Genomic DNA, 23920 nt, shown 5'->3' on the forward strand with positions numbered 1-23920 from the left:
ACTCTCCAGGCAACGGTTTCTGATTAGAATTTTACATTGTATTTATTAATCTATTTTTGGCAAGTGATGGTTTTCTATTTCAGGTAATGAAGTAAAATTTCTTCTCAGTATCAATTGACTTAAGAAAATTAGTAAGTGCCCATTTAAAAAAAAAAACCCACAAAATGGAATAGTGCAGGTGGCATTTGGATATGGTAAAAACAAAATATGCATGGAGTGAACTTTGGGAAATCTTTGGGTCCTTGCTTCATGCTACAATTTCTGACCTCTTGTCGGTCCAGTCTCCTCAAAAATAAAATGGAAATAATTATTCCAGGTCACCTTTTTCTCAGTGGGTTTACTCTGGGAATCAAATGATTGAGCTTTGTTAAGTTTTGTTGATTTGCTAAACAAATGTGAGGAAGGAAATAATGGTGCAGGGAGGGCTAGTTGGCAGATTTACTGAGGGCTGGATTTGGGGCATCTTAGACCAGGCTATTTGGAAGTATTGATTTCCAGGTACCATCTTCTCTCTCTTCCCACCAGAATGACCCACTGGTTTCCAGTAAAGTTATCATAGCCTACAGTAATGATTGATTTGCTCCAGTGATAAACTAAAGGACAACTCACAGTCCCACCAGGGCCTCCAAGGGTTGCATGTTCTAACAACAGCTGGACATCTTGTGTTCCTGCCCCCTCAGTCAGGATCTTCCACACGTTGGTGTGTATGGAGGAGGTGCTGGCCTGGCTCTCTGCAGACTGAATTATAGTCCTGGTTCTGCACCTACCCGCCGAGTGTCCTCCTCCATGGGCTGCCGTTTCTTCAGCAGATAAGTGAGGGGCTTGGACCAGTTGAAGACGAAGTCCAAACTCAGATGCCTTCAGCACCAAAGAGGTGACCCAAAGGTAAGGCTCTGCCGAGGGAATTGGGAGTGGTTGGGCCTGTGGCCAAGTGGAGAGCACAGTCTCACAATAAAGATATTCAGATCCAATTTCTAAAAACCATGGTGTGGTCTAAACAATAAATCTGCAAGATAACAATTGGCAATTCTTGGATGCGGTAGTTTCTAAGATCCCTTTTAGTTCTAAAAATAAGTTTACGATAGTAAAATAAATTCAAAGTTTCTGCTAGAGGTTTTTGATATGATGGCTGTATGCGGTAATACCCAGGGGCTTCCTTGATAAAAAGACCCAGCATTTAAAATAAGAGCTAAGGTTCACATGCTAAATTCTCTAAAACCATTATCTCATTTAATCCCTGCCACAGCCCTGTGAGGTCAGTACTATTATAACTGCTTCATAAAGAATGAGGAAATTGAGGCTCAGAGAGTTTGTCTTTTAAGTAAGATCTCTAAAACAGCACCATCCAATAGAAATATAATGTGGGTCACATATGTCATTTTGAATTTTCAAGTAGTCATGTTTAAAAAAAGTGAAAAGAAACAAGTGAAATTAATTTTAATAATATATTTTATCAACTTGGAACATTATCGTCTCAAAATATAATCAATGTTAAAACTAATTAATGAGGGACTTTCTTGGTGGCACAGTGGTTAAGAATCCACTTGCCAATGCAGGGGACACGGGGTCGAGCCCTGGTCTGGGAAGATCCCACGTGCCGCAGAGTAACTAAGCCCGTGGGCCACAACTACTGAGCCTGCGCTCTAGAGCCCGTGAGCCACGACTACTGAGCCCGTGTGCCACAACTACTGAAACCCACACGCCTAGAGCCCGTGCTCTACAAGAGGAACCACCACAATGAGAAGCCCGTGCACTGCAACGAAGAGTAACCCCCTCTTGCCGCAACTAGAGAAAGCCTGTGCGCAGCAACGAAGACCCGACGCAGCCAAAAAAAAAATTAATGAGATACCTTACATTCCTTTTTGTACTCAGTCCTTGAAATCTAACGTTTTCTCCTTTTATAAGACATAGCTCTATTGAACTGTAATTCACATACCATACAATTCTCCCATTTAAAGTGTACAATTAAATGATTTTTAATACATTCACATATGTGCAACCATTTCCATAGTCAAGTTTAGAACCTTTTCATCAACTTTAGATGAACCCCATATTCTTTAGCTGTTATGCTCCTAATAACCTGGTTGCTTCCCTATGCAACCACTCATCTACTTTCTGTTTCTATAGGTTTCAATTCTGGACATTTCATACAAATGGAAACATATAATATGTGGTGTTTTGTGACTAGCTTCTTTTCTTCTTTTGTTTACAAGCTTCATCCATATATAGCATATGTCAGTGCTTCATTCCTTCTTATGCACAAATAATATTCCATTGTATGATTGCATCACATTTGGTTTATCCATTTGTCTGTTGATGGATATTTGGGTTGTTTCCACCTTTTTGCTGCTTTGAATAATTCTGCTATGACATTTGTATGCAAGTTTCTGTGTGGACATATGTTTTAATATCTCTTGGGGTTGTTACCTAGGGTTGCAATTGCTGGGTCATATGGTAACTCGATGCTTGATCATTTGAGGAACTGCCAGACTGTTTTCCAAAGTGGCTATACTCTTTTACATCCCCGTCAGCCATATATGAGGGTTCCAATTTCTCTACAGTCTTACCAACACTTGTTGTTCACCCGACTTTTTTTTTTTTGTGGTACGTGGCCTCTCACTGTTGTGGCCTCTCCCATTGCGGAGCACAGGCTCTGGACGCGCAGGCTCAGCAGCCATGGCTCACGGGCCCAGCCGCTCCGCGGCATGTGGAATCTTCCCAGACTGGGGCACGAACCCACATCCCCTGCATCGGCAGGCGGACTCTCAACCACTGCTCCACCAGGGAAGCCCCTACCCAACTTTTTGATTCTGGCCATCTTTAGTGGATTTGATGTGTTATCTCATTGTGGTTTTGATTTGGATTGCCCCATGACTAATGATATGGAGTGTCTTTTCATGTGTTTATTGGCCATTTAATACCTTTCTTGTAGAAATGTCTATTCAGATCCTTTGCCCATTTGTTAATTGGGTTATTTGTCTTTCTATTATGTAGATATATGTGTTCTTTATGTATTCTAGGTACTAATTCCTTATCAGGTATGTGATCTGTGAATATTTTTCTCATTCTGTGGGTTGTCTTTTTACTTTCTTATTTATTTATATTTTATTTTTGGCTGCTTTGGGTCTTTGTTGCTACACACAGGCTTTCTCTAGTTGCGGTGAGCGGGGGCTTCTCTTGTTGCAGAGCATGGGCTCTAGGCGCACAGACTTCAGTAGTTGTGGCTCGCGGGCTCTAGAGCACAAGCTCAGTAGTTGTGGCGCACGGGCTTAGTTGCTCCGCGGCATGTGGGATCTTCCCGGACCAGGGCTCGAACCCGCGTCCCCTGCATTGGCAGGCGGGTTCTTAACCACTGCGCCACGAGGGAATGTCTTTTTACTTTCTTGATGGTGTCCTTCAAGGCACAAAAGTTTTAAATTTTGATAAAGTTCAATTTATCTATTTCTTCTTTTGTTGCTTTTGCTAAAGCTCTAAGATGGAGGTATATAGTGATAGACACCTACATTAAGTAACAAGAAAGATCTCAAAGAAATAATCTTACTTTACACCTTAAGAAACTAGAAAAAGAAGAGCAAACTAAGCCCAAAGTTTGCAGAAGGAATGAAATAACAAAGATGTGAGTGGAAATAAGTGAGAGACTAAAAAGACAATAGAAAAGATAAATGAAACTAAGAGCTGTGTTTTTGAAAAGATAAAATAGATAAAACTGTTAGCTAGATTTACCAAGAAAAACAATGAGGACTCAAATAAATAAAATTAGAAATGACATAGGCGACATTACCCATATGAAAAATATGATGAATGAACATTTTTCTCCTCTTCAAAGTACTCAACATTTTTCCCTTCTTTCTTGAGATAATCATGATTTTTCTGCTTACTCTTTTAATATGGTAAATTACATGTATAGGTTTACAAATGTCAACTCAACTTTACATTCCTGGAATAAACTCTACTTGATTGTGATACATTGTTCTTTACATATTGCTGGCTTTGATGTATCAGTGTTCATGGGTAAGATTAGTCTGTAATTTTCCTTCCTCAGAATACCCTCCTCAGTTTTTAGTGTCAAGGCTATGGTGGCCTCAAAACCAGTTGATGAGGGTTCCATTTTATTTATTGTAAAGTCTGACATGATTTCTTCTTTATATGTTTGGTAAAACTCATCAGTAATGCTATCTGGGCCTACAGTTTTCTTTTGGGAAGGTTTTAAATTATGTAATTAATTTATTTTATGGTTATAGTATTATTTTAATTTTCTCTTTCTTCTTGTGTCAGTTCTGATAATTTATATTTTTTTAGGAATTTGATTATTCAAAAATTTGGAATTTAGAAATATGTTTCAATATATTGTCCCTTATGATCTTTTTAATGTCTAAAATATCTAGAGTGATGCCCTTTTCATTTCTGATATTGATTATTTTTGTCTTCTCTTTGATCTCAATTTGTCTCACTAGGGATAAGTTTTTTATTCAATTACTTTCTACTCTTACCATTTTTTTCCTCCCACACTTTCTTTGGGTTTAATTTGTTATTTCATGTCTAACTTCTTGAGATGGAAGCATAGATCATTGACTTTTTTCAGTCTTTCTTTTTTTTTAAACATCTTTATTGGGGTATAATTGCTTTACAATGGTGTGTTAGTTTCTGCTTTATAACAAAGTGAATCAGTTATACATATACATATGTTCCCATATCTCTTCCCTCTTGCGTCTCCCTCCCTCCCACCCTCCCTATCCCACCCCTCCAAGCAGTCACAAAGCACCGAGCCGATATCCCTGTGCCATGCGGCTGCTTCCCACTAGCTATCTACCTTATGTTTGTTAGTGTATATATGTCCATGCCTCTCTCTCGCCCTGTCACAGCTCACCCTTCCCCCTCCCCATATCCTCAAGTCCGTTCTCCAGTAGGTCTGTGTCTTTATTCCTGTCTTACCTCTAGGTACTTCATGACATTTTTTTTTCCCTTAAATTCCATATATATGTGTTAGCATACGGTATTTGTCTTTTTCTTTCTGACTTACTTCACTCTGTATGACAGACCTTTCTTCTTTCTTAATATAAGGGTCTTAAGATTGTAAGTTTCCCTATAAGCTTGATCTTAATTGGTGCCCCCAAATTAATTAATTATTATTGGTTATCTATTGTTACATCACCAGTTCCTATCAGAGTGCCCAGTCTCCCGTATGTTCAAAGTATTCCAAAGGCTTCTTATTTCATTCAGGAGAAAGCCAGAATCCTTGTATTGGCCCACTTGTCCCTCCGTGATCTGCCTTCTACTTCCTCATTGGTTTCATCTCCTATTGTTTACTCACTCCTGTATTCATCCCAGATTGGCCCTCCTGCTGTTCCTTGGAAACATCAGATACACTCTTGTCTCAGGGCCTTTGCACTTGCTGCCACCCATATCTGGAAAGCCTATACTACAAATAGATGCCTGGCTTGCTACTTTCCTTCATTCGGGTCTCTGTTGAAATGTACCTTTTCATAAAGGCCTTCTGTGACTACCTATATAAGATAGCACCCTTTAGCATACTCTGTCCTCTTTACCATTGTTTATTTTTCTTCATTATGCCTTTTGCCAACTGACACCAAATTATCTGTTTTTTTGTTTTGTTTTGTTTGGCTCTCCTCATCTCCCCTCTCTAGAATGTAAGCTCTCTGAGATGCGAGATTTTTTTTTTTCTGTTTTATTTATTGCTGTATCGCCAAAGTCTAGAACAGTGTCTGGAATATAGTAGATAATATACAATTATTCATTGATTGAATGGACTCTGTGCTTGGAGTAGATCTGGATTAAATATTTCTGAATCTATCATTTATCAGCCATGTGAACTTGAGCAATCAAATGAAACTTTCTTAGCGCCAGTTCCTTTATTTGTATAATGGGGATAATAATGTTGCCCTGAGATACTGAATATACAAGTTCCTTATGAAGTATAAAATTATAATGAGACATTTTTAATATGATAGTCAGAAATGTCTTAACATGTTTAAATTTCTTTCTCTTTGGACTTCCATGCTATTAAAAATTCACTCCTTTGGGATAAGGCATTTTGTTGCATTTGGCTCTAGTTGAATTATAAGTATGTTTCTTGGAAAGGATAACATTTTTATGCTTCTGTAGCTTTAACAAGTCAGCAGGAATTCACATAGAATTCATTGTCCCTGAAGGCATGGGATATAGGAGAGGTGTTTTTCAATGGAGAAAGCAGCAAGTAAAGATCTGAAGCATGGGGAGAGGAAGTTCTGGAAGGGCAGTTTTAAGTGCACACTGGGGAAAAAATTAAGAAGTCTTTCATTAGTCAGGTAAGGATAGGTTATGCTACAATAAAAAAACCACCTCAGAATTTCAGTAGCGTGACCAAGAAAAGGTTAGTTTCTTGTCCATATAAAGTATGCTGTGAGTCCATGCTACCCTCCAGGGGATGGGGGCAGGAATAGTTGTGTTATTATATATGTCTGTGTGTGGGACTTAGTAGGAAGTCTGAATTAAACAACTTTAATAAATTTAATAAAGTTTTATAGGATAATTGCAGTCCTATGTCCTGGCAGAAGATTTTAGAGTTTATGTAGGAATATACTTGAATATACTATTGTGATTCTGTAGCCCCTTCCACATAGAGTTTAGATGCAATTATTGCATTCTCCAACTAAAAGTTGTGTCATATATCTTTTGTGTGTGTGTGTATGTGTGTGTGTGGTGTATCTTGATGAATATATATGTTTATGCGGGAATGGGACACATTATTTGAATTAGAACTTTAACTAAATGCTACCATTTATTGAGCACTTTCTATGTACCAGGTACACTCCCAGGTACCAGGGGCTTTAGACATCTTATCTCATTTATTATAATTCTGAAAACAGCCCCTTGAGGTAGGTACTATTGTTGTACGCACTTTATAGTGAGGAACCGATGTTCAGCAGTGTGAAGTAATTTGACTTTAGTCACACAACTAAGTGGCAGAACTTAAACCAAATTCAGGTCTGCTTGGCCCCAGAGGCCATGATCTTAACCATAATGCAACGCTGCCCACCCCTCCCCATTTCCAGATAGTACGCCCTGGATGTATAAGTGCCGTTAAGTTTATCAACAAACCAAAATTGATGATGACAACATGATGATGATAAATGTAGTAATATGGTGGTGGTTATATTTGATTTGACAGCATTTGGGCCTAAGTTAGACTGCCAAAGGTGTCCTGTTGTATGTGTAACATTCCCAACATTATAATTACTCTTTGGGTTCAGACTTTGCATGTGGCAGACCCCAGTTAAAATGCAAATGTATTTCCTGGGAGCAATAATAAGTTAACACCAATCATTATGACTGCATCAGCAAGAAACAGCCAATTTCTATCACCAGGGAATAATCAAGCAGAGAAGACAAAATTTAAAATAGTCAATGTGCTAGAAGGTAATTTAATGTAGTATATACTCAAATGAGAAATTAAATATAATTAGTGGAAGTTATATTTCACATAAACATAATGGGTAGGCCAGTGAGGGAAGGGTCTCATAATGGGCAGTAATTATCAGGAGAGGTTTCTTGGAGTAGGTGGCACTTGATATGAGTCTTGAATTCCTGGGTGACTTGAAAACCATATGTTTGTCTCATAATCCTGATTTCCTAAACACTCTGTAGTAATTCTCTCTTATTTTTTTTTCTGCCTGTAACAGTCTATCTTTCTCCATATTCTCTTCTCTTCTTTCTCTACACTAATTTAAAAAATGTGACTTGAGTGGGAGCTTCATCTTTTTAAAGATCTTTGTCCTAGATAATGTTTAATGGTTCACAGATAGGCACTTAATCTGATATGAGCCAGTCCTAATACCCAAACTTACAGCCATAGTTGATGAGTTCAGTGGTGGGTAGCTGACCCAAGATTAGCCAGTTAGATCCATTTGTAGGATTTTTGAATTTGGGACTAGAGAAAGTAAGTCTCAGTTCCTCTGTGGGTTTGTGTATTGTGAGATTTGAGATACGGAAGCTATGAATATAGTTCAAGAAAGAATAAAGTCGACCTACAGAATGAAACACATGAGACACACAGAGAGGGTCTTGGTGGAATTTAAGTTTCTGATTCCAGAGGTCTCTGAGATCCACCATTAAGCACTGATGTGGTTATTCAATCTTCATATGAATAATTTCTAAATAATCTCCTCCCCCACTCCACCCCCCGACTCCCCATCTATCTTTTGCCCTTAGCTAGTCTGAGTTGAATTTTTGTCACATGCAACTAAGAGAGTCCCGGCGAATACTGTATTTTGTTTTATTGTAACTTCATGTTGAAATAGGTAGAATAAGAGATTATCTTTATTTCATAGAGAAGAAGATGAGGCTCAGAAAATATAATGTAGTGAAGACACTGAAAAATATGAGAAGTTGATCCAAAATTTCTCACACTGGAGAAAACACTGGTAGGTACAGGGAGATGCAGGCAGGAAAAGTCTGCTAGTTTAGGAAACTCAGTGTATAAACTATGAATAAAGTAGCTTTCCATTGCTGTGGGTATTATGAGTGCTCTGACGCCGAATTTGGTATCATTTTAGCTTGCGTTTTTCGTTTTTTGTTTTTTTGTCAGCAAAAGCTTGGCTTTTGAGGGAAAAGGAGGAAACCCAATTCCACCACAGCACCTATTTCCCATTTTACTTAAGGTCCATGGGGTTACCCAGGTGTGAAGTCAGTCATAACTCTCTGTACCTCAGGGGTGTAATACTGACAAGGATGGCTTTTGACAAGGGCTGATTTCAAAATGAAACTGAATGCTGATTGTCTCACTCTTATCAAAGCACGCTTGAATCTATATTAACCTAGGGACACCAAGAGATGCAGAAAGAACAATCCCTGGAGTTTAAGGACAAACTTTGCTTATGCCATCTTTAAGTAAAGAAAAGAAAAAGAACTTAGGACATTTAACAATTTATCTCCTCTTTTATTTCAAATAAGATTTAAGGTGGTTTAAAGGATATGAAAATATAGGAAGACAATAAGTTAAACGTAGAAGAGAACTGAAAAAATAAATGACCATAAGAGTTAGGAGTGAGGCTCATAAACAATGAATATGATACAATCCTATACATTATGTGATAACTGGTCCCCAATTTAGGCTTTAAGCTTTCTTGTCAGTGCAAACAGGGAAACCTAATTGATTACACAGTTTGCAATGTTCATGAGATAAACCAAAGCAAATCCTTGGGAGAAGTACAACTGCATCTGATCCTGTGACCAAAAACAACGTGTCCCTGGTTTCTTACAAAGAGAGTACTGTGTTATATAATGTAAAAGGCCTCGAGTGCTCCTTCCAGGAGACCCAAGGATGAGATTCACAGCCCTGGCAGTATTATTTCTCAAATTTTAATCATCTTTATAATTTCTGCTATATCTACATTTAAAAAATTATTAACCTAATATATTTCTAACATACGTTTCACTTGGATTCCATTTTTATTTTATTTTTTTATTTTTATAAATTTATTTATTTAATTTTGCCTGCGTTGGGTCTTCATGGCTGTGCGTGGGCTTTCTGTAGTTGCGGTGAGTGGGGGCTACTCTTCGCTGAGGTGCGTGGGCTTCTCATTGCGGTGGCTTCTCTTGTTGTGGAGCATGGGCTCTAGGTGCACGGGCTTCAGTAGTTGTGGCACGTGGGCTCAGTAGTTGTGGCTTGCGGGCTCTAGAGCGCAGGCTCAGTGGTTGTGGTGCACGGGCTTAGTTGCTCCACAGCATGTGGGACCTTCCCGGGCCAGGGCCGGAACTCGTGTCCCCTGCATTGGCAGGCGGATTCTTAACCACTGTGCCACCAGGGAAGTCCCTTGGATTCCATTTTAAACTTAATTTCATCCTAGCAAGGTAGATGGGCTAGTTCTAGTTTTCTAATACCCTTTAAATTAAGTTTATAAGTATTAAAATGAAAAAGTCTATTATAACCCCAAATTTTCTGATGTACCCCCTTGGTGCTACACCTTGGGAAACACTGGCTTAGGGAAAAAAAGAAATCCAACATTTGAATAACCATGACCTCATTACATCTTAATATCTCTCTTATGAAGTATTATGACGATCAGTGTTGAGAATTCTGAGGTTAAAGAATTTTCACAAGGTCCCACAACAACCAAGCCAGGATGAACCTCAAGTCCTCTGATGAAAGTCAAGTTCCAGCTTCTAGAGGAATGCATGGAGGGCCTTGTCCCCAAACCAAAGTTCAGACCCTCCTTGACCGTTTGCCCCTTTGCTTCCTCCCAGAATGCCTCATCCCCTGCTTGGTCCATAGTGATGCCAACCTGTGGTTATTGGAACCTGGTCTGCCAGACCAAATGGAGGAAGTCTGCCAGGCAGATGTGGAACCCAAAAGAGGAACTTCACCAACTGCTGTGGACAGCTCTAGCACTTCATGCCCCCGTGGACTTTTGGGGAAGTATTTTTGTGGCTCACCAGTCTCTCATTAGGCAAAGGTCACTTGTCCTGTCTTGGCCTTCTCTACTGGTGGAAAGTACGGCTGGGAGATTTGGAATGGTTGCTGTTTGACTTTGATTCTTGGCACGACTGTCACCATGAGCTTTTTTGGTAAGATCACAAGCTGAAGTTTGTTGTTGAGGATTGCAGGATTCCTTCTAATCTTCGGGAACGTTTTGAATCATAACTGGCAGTGGCTTTCTGATGGCAACTTGAGCAAGCTCAGGGGGAGAAGCCATCACCCTCTCTCACACGAATATGACTTTGGGTAAATTACCTTGAACTCTTTACCTAGGGGTGTAATCTACATTCTTTCTGAGCCCTGATTTATAGTGTAAACATTTTTCTTCTTATTTTAATGAATAGAAGTAACGTTTTCTGCTCCATCCTTCTCTTAAAGAGATTTTAAAGTCTCTTATAATTTAAAAATTTTTATTATTTAAAAAATTTTTATTTTGCTATAGTTGTAGATTCACATGCATCTGTACAAAATGCTACAGAAAAATCCTGTGTACTTTTTTACCCAGTCTCCCCTAATGGTAACATTCTTAAAGAGATTTAAAATTTGCTGAGGTATAATTTAGATATGATAAAAATCACTCTTTTAAAGTGTACAGTTTGATGAGCTTTGACAAATATATACAGCTGAGTAACTGCTATCACAATCAAAAGATAGAACATTTCTATCATCCCAAGAAGTTTCTTCATGCCTCTTTGTAGTTAACCCCCTCTCCCCATTCCCAGCCCCTAGAAACCACTTATCTGTTTTCTGTCCCTATACTTTTGCCTTTTCTAGACTGTCTTTTAAATGGAATCATACAGTATGTAGTCTTTTCTGTCTTTTTATTCACTTAGAATATTGCTTTTGAGATTCATCCATGTTTCTGAATGAATCACTGGTTTGTTCCTTTTTATTGCTGAGTAGTATTCCACTATATGCCACAATTTGTTTATCCACTCACCAACTGATGGACGTTTGTGTTTTTTCCAGTTTGGGGCTATTAGGAATAAAGATACAATAAACATTCCTGTATAAATCTTTGGGAGGACGTATGTTTTCATTTCCCTTGGGTAAATTCCTCAGAATAGAATTGCTGGGTTGTGTGGTTAATGTCAGGGTAATGCCAACCTGGTAAAACAAGTTGGAAAGTGTTTTTTCCTCTTTTATTTTTTGAAAGAGTTCATGTAGAATTGATACTGTATCTTCTTTAAATGTTAGGTAGAATTCCCTAGTAAAACTGGAGTTTTTCTTTGTGGGAAGGACTTTAACTACGAATACAATCTCTTTAATAGATATAAGGCCACCCAAGTTTTCCCTTTCTTCTTGAATGAGTCTTAGTAAGGAATTTGTTTATTTTATCTATGTTATCAAATTTATTGTCAGGAAGTTGTTCATGAAATAACATTATCCTTCCTAACATCTGATAGATCTGCTGTGACAGTCCTTCTTTTATTCATAACATTGGTAATTTGGGTCTCTGTCCTTTTTTCTTGATCTGTATATATAGAGGTTTACCAATTTTATTGATCTTTCCAAAGCACCAGCTTTTGGTTTCATTGTTTTGCTTACTAATTTCTGTTTTCTATTTCAATGTTTTCTGCTCTTATCTTTATTATCTCCTTCCTTTTATTTACTTTGGGTTTAATTTGCTCTTAATTTTTTAGTTTCATAAGGTGGAAACTTAGATAATTGATTTTAGACCTTTCTTCTTTTCTAGTGTGAGCATTTAATACCATCAATTCCTCTTTAAACACTGCTTTAGCTGGATCCTACAAATTTTTAAGATTTCTTATCATTTTAATTTAAACATATGTTTAATTTCCCTTGTTATTTCCTCTTTGACCTGTAGATTATTTAGAAGTGTTCTGTTTATTACCCACATATTTAAGAATTTTCTTGGTGTCATTCTGTTGCTGATTTATAGTTGACCACCACTGTCATCAGAAAATATACCTTTCTGTATTTTTAATCCTTTTAAATTTATTGAGATTAGTTTTATGCCCCAGAATATGGTCTACTTTTGAATATTTCATGAACATTTGAAAAGAAAGTAAATTCTCTGAGATGAAGTATTCTATACATTAGGTCAAGTTGCTTGATAGTATTGTTCAAGTTATCTATATATTTAATAATTTTTGTCTAATTTTTCTATCAGTTATTGACAAGAAAAAAGTTGAAATCTCCAACTATAATTGTTGATTTGTCTGTTTCTCTTATTGGCCATGATGTGTTCACATACTTCATCTGCCCCATTCTCTCTCTTCTTCTGGCACTCAGTTTCATTTATGTTGGGCAATTTGATATGGTCTCACAGCTCCTGGGTGTTTTCCCACTGATTGTTCTTCTCTTTTCATACTTGTAAAAATAACCTCTATCTTCAAATTCACTTATCCTTTCTTCTGCTGTGTCCCATTTGTTGAGAAGACTGCCTGGGCAGTTCTTCATCTCTGATGTTGTGTTTTCATGTTTAGCATTTCCATCTGACACTTTTTTAATAGCTTCCATCTCTTTGCTGAAATTCCCCATGATCCATACATTTCGTCCACCTTTTTATTTATTTTATTTATTTATTTTTTGTGGTACGCGGGCCTCTCACTGTTGTGGCCTCTCCCGTTGCAGAGCACAGGCTCCGGACACGCAGGCTCAGCAGCCATGGCTCACGGGCCCAGCCGCTCCGCGGCATGTGGGATCTTCCTGGACCGGGGCACGAACCCATGTCCCCTGCATCGGCAGGCAGACTCTCAACCACTGCGCCACCAGGGAAGCCCTCGTCCACCTTTTTAATGCTAAGTCCTTTAACATATTCATTAGAGTAGTTATAATGTCCCTGTCTGATGCTTCTAACATCTAGGTTATTTCTGGGTCTGGTTCTGTTGCATATTTTATCTCTTGACAGGAGGGTATTTTTTTTTTCTTGCTTCTTTGTGTCTCTTATTATTTTCAATAAAGTGCTGGGTAAAAGAACAATAGAGACAGAGATAAATAATATATGATGCGGGCTTCCCTGGTGGCACAGTGGTTGAGAGTCTGCCTGCCGATGCAGGGGACATGGGTTCGTGCCCCGGTCCGGGAAGATCCCACATGCCACGGAGCGCCTGGGCCCGTGAGCCATGGCCGCAGAGCCTGTGCTCTGCAACGGGAGAGGCCACAGCAGTGAGAGGCCCGTGTACTGCAAAAAAAAAAAAAAAAAAAAAAATGATGCCCAGAATGGCATTATGTGCCATGGAATTTGTTAGTATTTAAAACGCTTTTTGGCCATCCAAGGTGGGTGTTATTATTCTCCCATTTTAAAGGTGAGGAAAGTGTGGGGAGGGGAGGACAGCAACACAGTGCCAGGGATGAACTTGGTTTTGAATTATGGCTATGTGGCTGATCCCTTCCCTAACTGTTATGTGGGATCTTGTGGCACTGGGAAGCATGTCTGTGGAGCGGTAAAGACTGGAGGCTGGGAGGCCAGTCACAGCTGTCCCAGCAGTGCAGGGTGTGGTGTTAAATGCCCACCAGGGATCATTAATTCAAACGCTTAGAGTATACACGGCTCATTTAAGTGAATACACGTAGGCAGAAATATACGGCTCAGTATTAAAGACAAACTAGGGAGTGATGGGGACCGTGGTGAACTGGATGCACATGCTCCTTTCCAGAAGGACAGCTGTGACTCAGTTCTGGCTGACCGTGCCAGGTGCAAAACCAAGATTAGTGTTACCAGTTCTTGTGATGTTTTGATGGAAGCCAGAAATCTGAACTTAAATGTGAAGTATCCTGATTTTAAAGGTTGGCCACAGGTATAATTTTTAAAAATGTTTATTTAGGCCATACCATGAGGATTAAGCAAAACATGTCTGTAGGCTGTCAGCCTATAGGCCACACAAGCCTGGGTGGTGGCAGAGAGACTGCCCAGGTACTGCTACAACTGTGGACATGCAGTTTTACCAGGCATGTTTTTGGTCAAAGGGCTAAATGGCAGAGTCCAGAGCATTTTCTATCAACATGAGACCATTCATTAGGTTTACTCATGGCTTTAGACTTTGCCAGCCTGGAGGTACATCTGTGTTTACTTTGATATCAATACCTGCCTTACTCCATATTTCATTTTTCTTTCTTTTTCATTGCAAATTCTTTTTTTTGAATTGAAGTATAGTTGATTTAGAATGTTGTGTTAGTTTCTGGTGTACAGCAAGTGATTCAGTTATATATATATATATATATATATATATATATATATACACACACACACACACACACACACACACACATATATATGTGTACATTCTTTTTCAGATTCTCTTCCATTATAGATTATTACAAGATATTCAATATAGTTCCCTGTGCTATATGGTAGGATCTTATTGTTTATCTATTTTTAATATAATGGTGTGTATCTGTTAATCCCAAGCTCCTAATTTATTCCTCCCCTGCTTTTCCCCTTTGGTAACCATAAGTTTGTTTTCTATGTCCGTGAGTCTGTTTCTGTTTTATAAATAAGTTCATTTGTATCATTTTTTTTAGATTCCGCATATAAGTGATAGCATATGATATTTGGCTTTCTCTGACTTACTTCCCTTAGTATGATAATCTCTAGGTGCATCCATGTTGCTGCAAATGGCATTATTTCATTCTTTTAAATGGCTAAGTAGTATTCCATTGTGTATACATACCACATCTTCTTTATCCATTCATCTGTTGATGGACACATAGGTTGTTTCCATATCTTGGCTATTTGTAAATAATGCTGCTATGAACATTGGGGTGCATGTATCTTTTAGAATTATAGGTTTCATCTTTTCTGGATATATGCCCAGGAAGGGGAATCTCCATACTGTTTTCCATAGTGGCTGCACCAATTTACATTCCCAACAGTGTAGGAAGGTTCCCTTTTCTCCACACCCTCTACAGCATAATCAAATTTGTAGACATATTGGTGATGGCTATTCTGACCAGTGTGAAGTGATACCTCACTGTGGTTTTGATTTGCATTTCTCTAATGATTAGTGATGTTATGACTTGCTCCATATTTCTACTTGTCTCCTACAGTCTCTCCCCAAGGGTGACTGTTTACCCATGTATGCTCTGAGTAAGACAGTTTGAGAAAAGCATTGTAGCATAGTGGTTCATAGCTTGGTTTGCTTCTTTGATCTTCCATTTTCCACCTTTGTCAGAGGATATGTTTTTTACTCTCTTTGTACCAGATACTTATCTATAAAATAGGAATAATTTGACCTACCTCCAAGGATGGTTGTGAGAATTATAAAAGATAAATATTGAGGGTTTGGAAAAATATCTGACATATAGTAAGTGCTCTACAAATGTTAGCTATTATCATTTAAATTTCTTCCTTCTTGGCCCTTCTATTGGAGGCATCTATCTTCTGTTTCTGAATTATTGGCCCCCTGGGAGCATTCACTTGGTGTTGCCCAGAACCCTCAGGATGCCAAGGCTGCATTTATTAATTCATTCAAAATATCCATCAAGACCTGCAGGTGCAATTCTGTTCCAGGCATTGGAGAGTTATCAGTGGTGCACACAATAGAAGGAGCTTGCATTTTAGAGCACAAGACTGACAATAATTGTGAAAACAAAGAAATGAGTGAAACTATTTCCAAGTGCTTATTGTTACGAAGAAAAAGAAAATGGTGATGTGATAGAGAATGAACAGGTGGCTACTTTATTTTTTATTTTTAAAATTTTAAAAATATTTATTTATTTTTTTTTTTCTGCGTTGGGTCTTTGTTGCTGCACGCAGGCTTTCTCTAGCTGTGGTGAGCGGGGGCTATTCTTTGTTGTGGAGCACGGGCTCTAGGCGAGCGGGCTTCAGTAGTTGTGGCACACGGGCTCAGTAGTTGTGGCTTGTGGGCTCTAGAGCGCAGGCTCAGTAGTTGTGGCACATGGGCTTAGTTGCTCTGCGGCACATGGGATCTTCCTGGACCAGGGATCAAACCCATGTCCCCTGAATTGGCAGGCAGATTCTTAACCACTGCGCCACCAGGGAAGCCCCAACAGATGGCTACTTTAGATTGAGTGCTCAAGAAAGGCCACTCTGAGGAGTATCATTTGACATGAGGTTTGAATGACAAGAAAATACCTTTTCATTAAAAAATCTAGAGGAAGAGTGTTTCAGGCTAGTGAAATAGCAAGTACAAAGGCCCTGAGGCAGGATTGAGCTTGGTTTGTCCAGGCAACAGGCAATAGGTCAGAGTGGCTCAGAGATTAAGGGGATAGGAGGAAAGGAGATGAGGTCACTGAGCTAGCCAGGAACCATACCACACAGGCTTGGTAGACCAAGGCAAAGATTTTGGTTATATTTTAAGTCCTAGGTGGAGGGTTTGAAGCACAGGAGTTACAAGACTTTATTTATATTTCAGATGACTCACTCTTGCTGCAGCATGGAAAGACGGATTGGAGGGGAAGCAGAGAGGCCATCAGCCTCACTGTGAACTACTGTGGAATAGGCAAGGGAGGTAAGGGAGAATGGCTCTTTCCTAAGCTGTTTTTTCTTATTCATTCATTCATTCATCATTCAGTGGCTCTTTCTTGAGTGTCTGTTATGTGTCAGCAGTGTGTTAGGCCCTGGGACTACACTGATATATGATATTGTCATGAACTTTGCTACCATTGAACTTTCAATCAAATGTGCCTCTTGGTTTCCTGGGTCCTCACACAGTGCTGTCTGTACACATGATCTTTAGTGAACATTAATCCTAGAGTGGTTCATCTCAACCACATGCATCTTCATGTGGGCTCACCACTGGGGCGAGTAACCACGTAGGATTCTTTCCTCTGTAGGCACCCGCAACATCCTACCTCTCTTGGCAAAACGCAAGGGATGCAAATGGGGGCATGCAAAACGGATAAGGTGGGAGAAGGAGACCTCTGAGCTTATGTGCCAGAAGCCTAGAACCTCCTGGAAGCCTGAATGCGTTTGTGAGCATCAGGTTACCCGGGCCTCTACCTCCAGGGGAACATGGAGGGAATTACAGATCATAAAGGTGACTTTTCTTTCTGGGCTGTTCTCAGTAAGGTCATTTTTTTTTTTTTTTTTAGAGAATTTTTTTAAGGTAGTGAAACAACATTGCCTAGTATGGAGAGCGCTTTTTCAGATTTAATTCACAACTACAGGCTCTCGTGTGAAATTCAGGGTGTAACCACATTTCTCAAATGGTAAAGAAAATGGGCAATCAGCTTTTTTCAAATGAAACCAAGCACCTAATAACTGTCTTTCACTATGAGATAGGCCTGTGAAACAGACTCCCAAGAAAGTCTGCTGGGTGGGCTAAACTCCTCGATATCTTCTTTACAGAATAGAAATGTCAGTTACAATTTTTCATGGACAGAGGGAGGTTCAAGTTCAAGGAAGCAACGGGGAGTGGAACAATGATTTAGGAGGTTCTAAGTGTCTTTGGAATGAACACAAAGAGGAAAATACTAGGAAAAGGACAGGTGGAAAATCAGTTTAAGCCAGTTCCAGAATTTTTCTCACGGCAATGGAATCCTTTTTTCAGAATATTCTTCAGAGACCCAACATGAAAAAGAGAAAAAATAGGATCTGTTTTGAAAGTGGGAGAGTAAGTAGGGCTCAACCTGTTGCCATCCACCACACACCTCTCCATCCCTGGCAAGTGTTAGAGCCTCAGACCTTCAAGGAACCCAGCTGGAACCTTATTGACTTAAACCACAATACAGAACAAAGACTGTGTTAATTTAAATTTTATTTAGAGTATACCATATGCTAGGCAAGTTGCTAACAAAACAGTTTACATAACACAGTGTTACCCTTGACCCCATGAAATGAGTATTGTTACACCTGTTGTCAAGATGAGGAAACTGAGGTTCAGGGTGGCTAGATCATATGGCCAAACTTACACAGTTGCTAAGTGGCAAATCTTGGCTTCAAACTCAAAGCTGATACCAAAGAGTCTGCTTTTTTTTTTTTTTGCCACGCAGCGTGGCATGTGGGATCCCAGTTCTCTGAACAGGGATCTAACCCATGTCCTCTGTGGTGGGACCATGGAGTCTTAACCACTGGACTGCCAGGAAAGTCCCCAGAGCTTCTGCTTTTAACTAGTAAATTCTCCTAGCTCTCTCTCTTCGACAGATTTCTTCAGTTCTCATCAGGAGCACAAGCATTTCCAGGAATGTTTACAGAAAGGAGACAGGGAGGAGGAGAAGGAGGAAGAAAGAGGAATGTGGAGGGAGGCAGAGGCAGAGGGAGAGTAGGACTTAGACAAAGAGGAAGTTAGTGTAAGATGATAAAACCCAGGGAGCCAGCTGCTAAGCAATGAAACTCCATGGAAAATCCAAAGAAAGATAATACCACGAGGAGAGAGAGAAAGAGGAGGTGGGGTTCAGCTGTAAGGTCACTGCTTACTAGTGACCAAAATGCCAAGATTTCAGCCAGGGCTGGACCCCCCTGGTTTCTATTGTGATCTGGTTGACTTAGTCATTGAAAGTCAAGTTAATGGTGTCATTGAAAGTCGGGTTAATAGTCGCGAACAAACAGATTAGGAGACTGGCCCAGGGCACAGGAGTCTCACCAGTGGACCAGCTAATTGGAGCTGGGCAGTCCTTTTGGGCACCCAGCTCATGAGGCCAGACAGTGCCCAGCCCCTTGGTGGTGGCTTTCCATGATGTCAGAGAATCATTTTGCCCCTGTTGACTGAAGTTTTAGCTAGGTTGCTGAGATGACTGGCTGGATTGGGCTCCATGGGCTGACAGTGAGCTGACCCAGGGGACAACCCAAAAGACAAGAATAGGCATTGTTCTTCAAAAGAATAAAGCAGGGAAAAGAAACTAGTGAGAAACCTCTTAGCTTGTTTGTTGTTACTGGTCTCTGCCATTGGCTGGTTCACTTGTGTGGAATCAGTGGCCAAAAGCAGTAGTATTGACACCATGCAGCACCCAGGTCATGGGTAGCATTGGCGGCATAGCTCCTACCGCTATTAGGAGTTGGCTGGGTAACTGGGTGACAGTTGTAGTGGAAGTGCCTGCCTTGAGTGATAAGGGGCAGATCACTTCCTGATTCTCTGCCTCCGTTCACCCTTCTGAAGCACCATAATCACATGTGTTCCTTACCTACTTCTTTAGGTAAGGGATGTAGAGTCACAAGGCAAGAGTGTTGGAAAGCATCTTGAGTCTTCTGGGAAGAAAAGGAAAGAAACATTCAATGAGGACATACTGTATCCCAGGCAATTCACATGCCTTCTCTGATCAGATTTTTTTAAGGATAGGCAGTATTAACTCCATTTTATAAGAGATATTCAGAGGTTTCTAAGATTTGGAGAGATTGTATTGTCTGTCCAATTCTTCCACTCCTTTTTCCATCCCCTTCTTCTTTAGGTGCCTGTATACTTATAGATGCTTAGCCCTAACCAAAGGGCACCAGGATAGGTACCAAAAGGCTGGACACTAGCCCTGGCAGGGCCACTCCGTGGGCCAAGCAGATAACATGGCTATGGGTGGCAGTCAGGAAAAGGATAACAGGGAGAGGAGAGTGATAATGAAAAGTGCATATAAAGGCATTCAGGTGTGAGAAAAACACACCATTACAGCAGTGAACAGGATAAATAAAGCCAGAGTTTTTCAGTTTACAGCATCCTGACTAGATCATCTCTTAGGTCATTTTGAGTTCCAATGTTTAATTTTTTTTGCCTCCCATCAAAACTAGCATATCCTTTTTCTATTCTCTTCAGGCTCTGCTTTCTGTTGGTAGAAGTGGGTGGTGGTAATGAGCTAATCAGATTAGCTAATCACTACTGTGGGCAAATTAGCTAATGGGCAACTCTTCCCATGACTTAATGCCATAATTGGATTAAAGCACCTCCCTTCTGATGTTGACCTGGGGGACTGACAAATGGTGGGAATTCACACTTCTATACCCAGAATCCCTGCAACTACACCCTGGGAACAGCACCCAGCACAGGGCTGGACAGGAACTGACATGTGACCCAGCTTTGTTTCCCTGCAATTATGGCATCAATAAAATGGCCAGAGCCTAATGATTGGACAAAAAACTCTGGTTTCCGTATTATGTGGTGGCCCCATAGTGGGTGGGAGGTGGCAGGGGTGGGGGAACCATGACAATGTTAAAGTCATTTTTCCCCAGTTTTATTGAGAAACAGTTGGCATACAGCACTGTGTAAGTTTAAGGTGCACAGCATGATAGTTCGATTTACATAGATTGTGAAATGATTACCACAATAGGTTCAGCTAACATCTATCTTCTCATACAGATACAATAAAAAGAAAAGAAGAAAAGAGTAAAGGATAAAAATTTCTCCTTGTGATGAGAACTCTTAGGATTTACTCACTCAACAACTTTTTTATGCTGTATACACTTGAGTGTAGAAAACGTTGTAATAAATATAGAATGAGGGGGCTTCCCTGGTGGCGCAGTGGTTGAGAATCCGCCTGCCAATGCAGGGGACACGGGTTCGAGCCCTGGTCTGGGAAGATCCCACATGCCACGGAGCAACTGGGCCCGTGAGCCACAATTACTGAGCCTGCGCGTCTGGAGCTTGTGCTCCGCAACGAGAGGCCGCGATAGTGAGAGGCCCATGCACCGCAATGAAGAGTGGCCACTGCTTGCCACAACTAGAGAAAGCCCTCGCACAGAAACGAAGACCCAACACAGCCATAAATAAATAAATAAAAAGAAAATTATTAAAAAAATATATATAGAGAATGAGGGATCTGGAAGGAATTTTCCATAATTGTGGAAGCTGAGGCCCCAGAAAAATGAATACGTGCACTATCTTGGGTTTGTATAATGTTTTACTGTTTACAAAAGGGCTTTCCTGTTCATCATGATATTTGATCCTCTTACCAACTCCCCATATGGAAACAGAGGTAGGCAGTATTATTTCCACTGTACAGATGAGAAAACTGAGGTTCCCAGAGGTTGACTTTCCCAACAGCCAGTGCACTCATTGTCTTAGGGGCATTGGCATGGCAAGCCTTATACCTCATTGGCATCAACAGTCTTGTGGTTGGATTTCAGATGTGGTGAGGAGAGGGTGGAGATGTAAGATAATTCCTCAAATTGCAGTACTTGGAGAGGCTGGCTATTTTGCACAAGCTGACAGCCAGCTCTGGTTCAGGTACTCTCCTGACTTCACTTACCAGGTTTAAATTGGCTCCTGGCCCTGGGTTTCCCAGGCATGGAAATGGCACCATCACTGCTTGAAGCAGAGGAGCAAGTGGAGCGCCTGGCACTCAGATGGCATTGCTCTCCCACACCTGAGCAGGTTGGAGGCTGGGTCAGTTCTCCCCAGTGTCTGTGCTTCACATGCTGGAGCCAACTTCTCTTCACACTTTCCTTCACCCTTCCCTTCATTCTGTGCTATGGAATCAGAAATGTCTGTTTCCTAACTTCATCTCTTTTGCCTCCATGGCAAGAAAGTCAGAGTTGGTCGAGGTCAATACAGTGACCCAGGTGCTGTGCTCCTGACATCGGTACAGAGGCAAGCGGTACTTTGAGTTCACTCTTGAGGACCACACAGCTCAGTGGGATGGTTGGTCAGCCACATAGCAAAGTGAGTGAGTTAGGAATTGCATTTGGCTTCAAGTCACCGAGAATCAAAGCAACAGGGTTTAAACAAGTCTTTTGTTTCTTCCACATTCCGTGAAATTTGGAGCTGGATGGCCCAAGGCTGGTCTGGTTGCTCTGTCAACGTGGTGTCACCATGATCCCAGGTTCCTTCTTTTCTTCTGATCCTTTTTTTTTTTTCCCGTAGGATTGCTTCATGGTCAAAAGATGGCTGTTGGAGATCCAGTCTTCGTGTCTCAAACAGGAAGAAGGAGAAAGGGCCAAATGCAAATGGTACATAATAGCAGAGTATGCCCTCTTTGAATGATTTCCTGGAAGCCCCACACCAAGGTATTGACTTACATTTCCTGAGCTACCCTATCTGCAGAGGGGTCTGGGAGAGGTTTCGTTTATCTTATTTTTTTTCTTAAATTGGATTGTTATCTCTGACAATACAGTCTTTGATATTACAAAAGAGGAGGAGAAGGGGTGTTGGGTAGATCGCTAGCAGCCTCAGCTAATCTGGGCAGTTTCAGGGCGTGGTGGTGTATTCCATGCATTCTGCTCAATGTGTGGTTTAGCTAAATAATGAAAACACTCTAGGCCTCAGTTTTCTCACCTTTAAAATGGACATAATAACACCTACCTTGTAGTGACTAAATTTTATAGGACTCATGAAAGTTCAATGAGAAGGTGTACGCCAATGTCTTAGAGCTATGGAGGTATACTGTAAGTGTCCAATAGGTGTTAGTTGTGATAGTGAGCACAGGAGATGGTGATGATGCAGATCCTGAACGCAGTCTGCCTGGGTTGTATCCCACCTGCAGCACTTTCTGCTCAGCCGTGAGTGCGTTACTATGATTCAGTTTCTTCAGTGGTAAAATAGTAGGATGAGAGAATCTGCCTCTTTAAAATGCTCTCATATTGGGATGATCCGTGTAACGAGCTTAACAGAGTGTGTGGTGTATGACAGGTACTCAAAGAATGCTGTTCATTAAGATTGGAAGCACGGAGAACGGGAGTGTAAGGCTCAGCGAGGTGCAGTATCTGGGTTGTATTCAGGCCAAGGTGGGAGCCGGTAAAGAAGGTGGGGAGGGTGTCACAAGCAGAGCAAGGGGCATGCAGGTGTGAAAGCACGTGGTGTGTGCTCAGAGTTCATGGTGAGAAACATCTGGTGCGTCTGGGCCCCAAGGTCAAGGTAGGAAGCAGGACAGGCTGAGGTGGAGAGGAAGGCAGTGTTTGGGACTTGGACAGCTTGTATGACATGATGAGGAACCCACAGCCCTGCTGCCCCATCTCCTGGGGATGATTTCTGAGGGTGGATGCGATCACATTCACAGACAAGGAATTAGCTGATCTGAACAATGCTTGGATTATTGGCGTCTGTCAGCTGCTACCTGTTAACCAAAGGCCCAAGGCTCAAACTCCGACAGGCTCCTCTGGGAACAGGCCATGAATCATATAATGATGGCCACTTTGGCAGAAAGGGAATGCTAATAGCTGGAGGCTGATCTTATGACTGGAAGAAAGGAAGGCTGTCGTAGGTTTTCACAGGGATAGAAAAACAAGTTCACTCTAGGTTTCTACAGGGCTTTATTCCCCATTAGCAGATAAGAACAGATGTGTTTATCCGATTCCCCTAGAAATTAAGGTGTTAAGGCAGCCGAAGAGGTAAATTCTGAGGTGAGAGGAGGAGGAGGTGCTGGGGAGACAGGGGTACATTATAGTTAAGCGACGATAGGGGCAGCGAAGGGCCAGCTGGGGCCTCAGCAGGGAGGTTGAGTAGAAAGAGCACTTGACACAAGTTCAAAGTCTTGGGACCACCTCTGACCCCAAGTTCCCAGAAACGATGTACAGTGTTCTGTAAAACATGGATGATAACACTTGCTCGACTGGCCTGACCAGGCTGTTTGATGAAATGAGAAAATATACGTCTGCAAAGACAC

At 40.8% G+C, this 23920-nt stretch overlaps 1 long non-coding RNA gene across 2 annotated transcripts; it reads left to right on the plus strand.

The window, feature by feature from the left end:
• Positions 1–535: 535 nt before the first annotated feature.
• On the plus strand, positions 536–22320 carry LOC307184153. 2 transcript variants are annotated; one of them, XR_013827673.1, is made up of 3 exons: positions 536–885; positions 16816–16911; positions 22183–22320. It is a non-coding gene; the product is annotated as an uncharacterized lncRNA (long non-coding RNA). The 2 variants fall into 2 exon arrangements; XR_013827674.1 differs by lacking the exon at positions 536–885 and adding an exon at positions 10252–10563.
• The last annotated feature ends 1600 nt before the right edge of the window (positions 22321–23920 follow it).

Source organism: Stenella coeruleoalba (assembly GCF_951394435.1).
Source record: "Stenella coeruleoalba genome assembly, chromosome: 3".
NCBI classification, from domain to species: domain Eukaryota; kingdom Metazoa; phylum Chordata; class Mammalia; order Artiodactyla; family Delphinidae; genus Stenella; species Stenella coeruleoalba.